The sequence below is a fragment of the Pteropus vampyrus genome, unplaced genomic scaffold, assembly GCF_000151845.1.
Source record: "Pteropus vampyrus isolate Shadow unplaced genomic scaffold, Pvam_2.0 Scaffold111, whole genome shotgun sequence".
NCBI classification, from domain to species: Eukaryota; Metazoa; Chordata; class Mammalia; order Chiroptera; family Pteropodidae; genus Pteropus; species Pteropus vampyrus.
In genome coordinates, this window is record NW_011888892.1 from 1,813,129 (window position 1) to 1,819,591 (window position 6,463).

At 38.7% G+C, this 6,463-nt stretch overlaps 1 pseudogene; it reads right to left on the minus strand.

Moving 5' to 3' along the window:
- Positions 1 to 25: 25 nt before the first annotated feature.
- LOC111743328 lies at positions 26 to 144 on the minus strand (annotated as a pseudogene).
- Between the last annotated feature and the right edge of the window lie 6,319 nt (positions 145 to 6,463).

Here is a 6,463-nt window from a genome sequence, read left to right on the forward strand (position 1 = left end):
TACAATCCCTTATTTTTATTTTTTATGCCTACAGCACCTGGTCTTCTTAGGTGGTCTCCCATCCAAGTACTAACCAGACCTGACCCTGCTTAGCTTCCGAGATCAGACAGGATCGGGCTTGTTCAGGGTGGCATGGCCCTATATGCAATAGCTCTTTATTAACTTGGGGTGATTCTACCTGCCAGGGCATATGGGGCAATGTGTGGAGACATTTTTGATTGTGATGGCTGAAGACGTGTTACTGACATCTACTGGGTAAAGGCCAGGGATGCTGCTACCCATCCTACAATGCATAGGACCACTTCCCACAACGAAGGATTATCTGGTCCAAGGTGTCAGTAGTGATGACGCTGAGAAACCCTGCTCCACAGAGTTCCATTGCCAGTGTAAGAGTGACCTAGAAACTAGAGCACTTTCCTTCCAGTCCCCCAGAGGCAAGCAGAAGTGTGTTTTCCAGCACAGTGCTGGGAGTGGTGTGCCTCCACGAGAATTCACGAGCACGAGCTGCTAACATACAGATTGGCACCTCGAATTCATTCAGACTGAGGCTACTTAATCTCAGGCTATTTTAAAGTAGTTCCAGGCCAGTTGTCCTCCCAAGTACTTGGCAGAAGGAAATCACCTCTCCTTTTTGGGCAAATCTACCTTCAATCTGGGTCTCACGCATATAAACTTCCTAGAAATATACACACACAATAAAAGCCGCAAGAAAAGAATGAGTCAAGAGTGAAGGCCAGCAGAGAGGACAATCAGACCCTCACATACTTCCGTCGTTGAAACGAACACACAGGGAATATACAAAATAAGGCTAGTGAATGTTTAAAGAAATAAAGTAAGCGAATGAAAATATGATTAAAGAAGAAGAGCGTATAAGTAATGATTGAACAGATTTGAAAAATAGATCAATGAAACTCTAAAAATGAAAAGCAGAATGATGAATATTAAAAAAGTTGATGGAAAGCAATTAGACACAGCTGATGGGAGTGAGCAAACTAAAAGTAGGTCTAAACACTTCCCATAGTGAAGCACACAGAGATTAAGATGCAGAAAGAAGACAGCGATGAAGAGATGTGGGGGATGGACCGAGCAGGTCCAACATGTGGGTAATCAGAGCTTCCGAAGGGGCAGTGAGAGAAAATGGTGCAGAGGTAATATTCGAAGGTGTAACGGCCAGTCATTTCCCACAACTCATGAAAGATGCCCGTCTACAGACTGAGAAAGCCCAGTGCATCCCAAGCAAGGTGGATAAATAAAATCAATCCTACACATAGACTTGTCACAGGGAAACGGAAGAACACCAAGAACAGAGATCGTGTTTAGAAAACTCCAGAGGGCATTATATCACCTTCAAAAGAATGACAATTAGACTGACTGCTGACTTCCCGATAGGAACAACAGAAGCCCAAACGAGATAGAATGACGTCACCGCATCCTATGAGAAAGTAACTGTCGACCTAGTGTCATGTACCCAGTAAAATGTCTTTCAAAAAAACTGAGAGACTTTGCTATCAGTGGAATTCTAAGTAAAGGAAATTCTAAAACATGGACTTTGGGCAGAAGGAATGCGATCCAGATGGAAGGATTGAGATGCAAGAACTGTGTGCAGCTGAACAGACACGCACCGAATAAAATATTAGCAATTCCTGAGCGGAAAGAAAATATGTCAGAACTCATATAAAATAGCACTAATGTCTGGAGGTGGCGATAAGAATTAAAGTGTTCTAAGGTCTTGTTTTGTTTGAGAGGAGAGTGAAGATAGTCATTAGTTATACATTTTGGTAAATTAAGTGTGCATGTTAAAATCTCTAGGGTAACCATTTAAAGAATGAAAATGAGACGCACGGTTTCTAAACTAATAGAGGGAGAAGGGAAGAACTCATGCACAAAAAGTTTAAAAACTAAACAAAATATCTATTGTTTAGGGATGTAAGCATGTGATAAAATCATAAAGAAAAATAAGAATAATAAACACAGAAGTTGGGATCACGGTAACCTGGCAGGGAGTGGCAGGAGCCATGAGACGCGGGAGGGACATGCAGGGCACTGACTTCAAAGGTAAGTGAAAAAAATTGTTCTTAAACTGGGTGGTGGGTACATGATGACTGAATTGTCATCATTTACATCTAAATGTAATTCCTAATCTTTTGTATCTGATCAACATTTGATTACAAAAACAACAGATTATCGAAAGAAAAGGAAAAAAATATTCCCATCAAACATTTTCTGTCTTCTGTAACACTGATGAACCTCTCAGGAGCCAGAGGGACTTATGTAAATGGCTCAGTTCCCTCTCCTTCTGAGCCCTGCTGGAGGACTCGAGGCCTGTGGGGCAGAAAGCCAAGAGTGTGAGCACAGGGGGGAGAGGTGGAATTTAGCTTTGAGGAAACAAGATAGAGAAAGGGAGACTTGAGATAGTAAAAGGGGTTGGAAAAAGAGGGGCGACTGCAGTGAGTGTAATGGCCTCAACAGCAGTAAGGGGACCGAGGTGCATGGGCACACGGATGGGACAGGGACAGCTGTGGCAGTGATCAGGGCTTGTCTGACCATGCAGGTGGAGAATGAGGGGCATCGCAAACGTAAGCATCCTACACATGGCGAGGGTTAAAAGGTCAACAGTGAGCGCTGAAGTTACCACGAGGAAAGCTTAGCTTTTCTCCCAGGGCAGAGATGTAAAGAGAATCTAGGTGCATCATCCACAAGGGACATAAATAGATAAATATATGGAAAAATACTATCTAGGATAGGCTAAGATATGGCAAACAGAATGAAAAAAAGAAGCAGGTGACAGCATGAAAACCAAACGAAGGAAAAATCAAAGGACGAGGCATGGAATGAGTTGTGAAGGTAACGAATAAACATTGTTGGTTGCTCTTCCAGATCCTGTTCCCTCAACGTCGTTCTGATTTTCTCCTGAGGAATTTGTCATTTTCCTGTTATTAGCCATGTGCCTTAAGGTGGTAATGACTTACTTTCCGCTTTGGGATGGGCACCCAAATAATATAGATACCCCAAAAGACAGCGTAGAAAGGGGGAGAGGAACCAGGGTCTTGGCGGCATTATCTGGAGCTGCTGGAGCAAGCCTTACCTGAAGCAAGCATTACAAGAACCAGTACCTTCCACTTACTGTTTAAACAGGTTTCAGTTGGGCTTTCTACCACTTGCGATGGAAAGAATTTTTGCTGTTATAAAGCGTATAGTACATAACTAAGGCAAAATTGTCATAATCTTTATCAACTAAATGAAATCTATCATTAAAATATATGAAGAAAAAAACTCAAGAAGTGCAGAAGAAAACCTGTGGAAACAAAATTGTCACGGAAGACTTCAAAATGCCTTCAGGGACCAAATAGGAAACGAAAGTGAACATGTGAAAACCTGAATCACATAATTAACAAAGTGGGTCTATAGATATGTTAACTTTGCACAGTATATACGCGTTCAAGTACCAGTGGCACATTTCCACATTTCCACAACTAAACCCTGACAGGAATGTGAAGTGTTCCCTACAGGAGAAAAAGTACCACAACCTCTGCCAAATATCTTAGGAGCTAGTAACAAAAGTACACAGGAAACAAAGCCCCGGACCTCCAAGCCAAACAAAAACCCTTCTTGCTAACACATTTTTTTTTTTAATTAAAAAGGAAATAAAACTTGTAACCATAGATAGAATATCTAGAAGATAACTAAAATAAAAACACGGCTGTAAAACCATTGAGATACAGCGGAAGTTGGACTCTAAGGGCAGTTCCTATTAAGCACTTTATTAAATAAAAAAGAAAAAACACATAACTCAAGTATCCAAGTAACAAAAGGAATTTGTACTTTCTGCCCAATTTTGCTGTGAATATGAAACTGCTCTAAAAAATAGTCTGTTATTAAGAATTCATAAATCTTAAGAAAATAGAATTAAAAAACTGAGACACGGAATTAAGTCTTAATAAATTAGAAAGTGGTATCCCTCATAAATATGAGATAAGTCTTTGAAAGGGGAAGAATCAATGCAGTGTGCTAATCTCCTAACGAGCCCAAATATACAAAACTGGGATTCACACAGGGAAATTAAGCACAGATATTGATCAAATCTGAAAGATTCTAAGATAATACTGTGCTTCATTTTATGCTAATCAGCTTAAATATAAGAATGAAATAAATGATTTCCAAGGCAAATGCCCGAGACTATAATCAGTGGAAAGGTAACCAGAAAATTTAAACGCTGACCAACGAAACGGCCGAGGAAGTTGTTCAGGAGACTCTGCCCCGTGAAGTTTCCACACCCAGAGGGAGTCACGGGCAGTTTCTTTAAACCTTCACTGAACAGATAATTCCTGTGCTTCCTTAGCTCCTTCAGAGCACAGAGAAATAAGGAAAGCCTCGAAAAATCTTGTTAGAAAGCCAGAAATGGTAAAAGAGGGCATGCCACAAACCGACCAGCTTACCGACGAACAAAACATCAGCCGATCTCACTCAAGACTGAGGTTAAAATCAGAACCCTCTATTAAAATAGTCTATGTGGGATATTAAAGGAATTGTGACCAAGAGGAGTTTTTAGCAGAGAAGTAAAGATGGCGTAATATTAAGAAATCTATTAATATATTCCGCCGTGTGTTATCAACAGATACGAAAAATTTATTTACTAAGTTTCAATATCTTCTCCTTACTTTTAAAAATCCCGTGATAAAATAGAAATCAATGAATATTACCTAGATAGAATTTTATGTGTGTGTATGGTATGCGTGTGTATTTTATCACATAAAACAATAGCCGTTATCCTGCTTAATAATAAAACAGTAGCAGTAATGCCCGTTAAAGTCAATAAAAGACAAGAGTGTTGGTTATTGCTATTATTGCAGTTTGAGAATTATCAGCAAATTCCCATGCAGCACAGTTCCAGCATTTTACAGTCCGATCAACTCAATACGAAAGCACCTGTTAACCTACACTCTTGTCTATACCACGTATTTCTACCCTCTTAAATCTTTGCCAACTGGATAAAGAAAATAACATTTTATAGTAGGGTTAATTTTTATTTCCTTAAGTGTTAGTGTGCTGAATTGTTGTGTGTTTAAAAGCCATTTGTACTTTTGCGAATAACCTATTTAAATCCTTTGCTTGTTTTTCTGTTTGATATTCTTTGATTAGCTGTATTTGTAAATTAACAATAACTCGTATATCACACAAATATTTTTCTCAGTTTGTCTTTAGTCTTGATGCTGTCTTTTGACATAAAGAAATTGAAATGTTTTTTATATAATAAAATATTCAATCTTATCTCTAAATTTTTCTGGCCTTGCTGTTTATTTTGATAAAAGCTCTATTTCAAGAGCATAAAAATATTCCCCACTGTTTTATCCTAACAATTTTATAGTTATAGTTACAATTTTGCGTTGAGCTCTCTGGTTCACCTGTAATTTATTTTGGTGTAGGGACTGAGGTTGGGATACAAATAGCTATCAAGTTTTCCCATATCCATTTACTAAGTAATCCATCTTCTACTCGCTGATTTTGGGTGTCCTCCTTAAATTCTATTTTCTTTTGTAACCTCAGATTTGCTTGAGTACACCGTATTCTGTTTCACTTGTCTGATTATTGCTGTGCCAGTACATACCGTTTTAGAAACCAGCATTATAGGTACTAATATTTGCCAGGGCAAGTGCTCCATTATTCTTCTCTTTCATATTTTTTCTTGTTATTCGCACAAGTTCGTTCTTCCACATGACCTCTAGAATTACTTTGTCAAGTTCTAAAAAAAAGTCCTCTTGGCATTTTGATTGAGACTGTCGAATTCTAGTTCGATTTAGAAAGAAATACTGAGTATTTCTACCTAAGAATAAAATTTGTTTCTCTATCTTAAAAATCATTTTTATGTCCCTCAGTGGAGTTTTATAATTATTTTTCTTGTTTTAACCCCGTTTAAAAAATTTTTATTATTAGTTTCAAATATACAGTACAGTGGTTAGACTTTTATATAGTGTATAAAATGATCCCCCTAATTACTCTCTCTCTCCTCTGGCTCTCCACCTAGCCATTACATCAGAGCTAACTGCATCCCCTATGCCATGCTCCCCATCCCTGTGACCATCTATCAACGACTAATTTGTACTTTTTAACCCTTCACCCCATTCTTCGAGCCTCCTAGTCCCCCTCCCCCCTGGCCGTCACTAGATTGTCCTCTGTGTTTGTGAGTCTGTTTTTGATTAGTTTGTTATTTTTGTTCCTTAGATTCCACATGTAAGTGAGATCATATGGCATCTATCTTTCTCTGACTGACTTCTTTTACTCATAATAACTTAGGTCCATCCATGTTGTTGCGAATGGTATGATTTCATTTTTTTAATGGCTGAGTGATATTCCATATTGTATATATGAACCATAACTTCTTTATCCAATAGTCTGTTGATGGGCATTTAGGTTGCTTCCACGTCTTGGCTATTGTAAATTATGCTGCCATGAACATAGGGGTGCA